This window comes from Mesoplodon mirus (genome assembly GCF_964341445.2).
Source record: "Mesoplodon mirus genome assembly, chromosome: 13".
NCBI lineage: Eukaryota > Metazoa > Chordata > Mammalia > Artiodactyla > Ziphiidae > Mesoplodon > Mesoplodon mirus.
Window position 1 is genome coordinate 7,322,100 of NC_138989.1, and position 734 is coordinate 7,322,833.

The 734-nt window shown below is 42.5% G+C and overlaps 1 pseudogene across 1 annotated transcript; it reads left to right on the forward strand.

Annotated features, from left to right (window-relative positions):
* Positions 1–294, forward strand: LOC309814787 (small ribosomal subunit protein uS14-like; annotated as a pseudogene). Its single transcript has one exon. The product of its transcript is annotated as a small ribosomal subunit protein uS14-like (transcript).
* Positions 295–734: the final 440 nt, after the last annotated feature.

The window sequence follows — 734 nt, forward strand, 5'->3', positions numbered from 1 at the left end:
ATGGGTCACCAGCAGCTCCACTGGAAGCATCCAAAAAATTTTGGCCAGGGTTCTAGCTCTTGTCGTGTCTGCTCAAACCGGCCCAAACTGGCCCAAACCGGCACAATCTGATCCAGAAATACAGCCTCAATATGTGCCGCCAGTGTTTCCGCCAGTACGGGAAGGACATCGGCTTCATTAAGTTGGACTAAGTGTGAACTTCTTGAATGGGTCATCCAGCATATCTACCTTCCTCAGAAACAATACTAACTCTTTGTATATAAAATAAAAAATTTTAAACTTCAAAAAAAAAAACCCCCAAAACAAGGAAATTCATCATGAAGGAAATGGAGAGATCTTCTTAACCAATCCTGGGAACTCAGAGGCTATGAAAGAAAAGATGGGTATTTGACTATGTCAACATTAAAATGTTTTATGTGACAAGGGATACCAAAAATAAAGCCAGTGCAAATGATGGAGCTGGAAAAATATTTGTAATACAAATAATAGTCACCAACTGCAGTTGACTAACTTACTGTGTGCCATGCGCCATCCTATTGACTTGTATTAACTCACTGGTGTCTAGAAGAACAGCATGAGGTAGGAATTACAATGCTGATGATGACCGCTACCTCACAGATGAGTAAAGTGAGGCAAAGTTGAATGACTTGCTGAGGTCACATAGCCAGTCAGGGGCTAAGTTCTGATGCGACCCTTAGCAGCCCGCCCCAGAGGACGATGCTCTTAATCCCTTC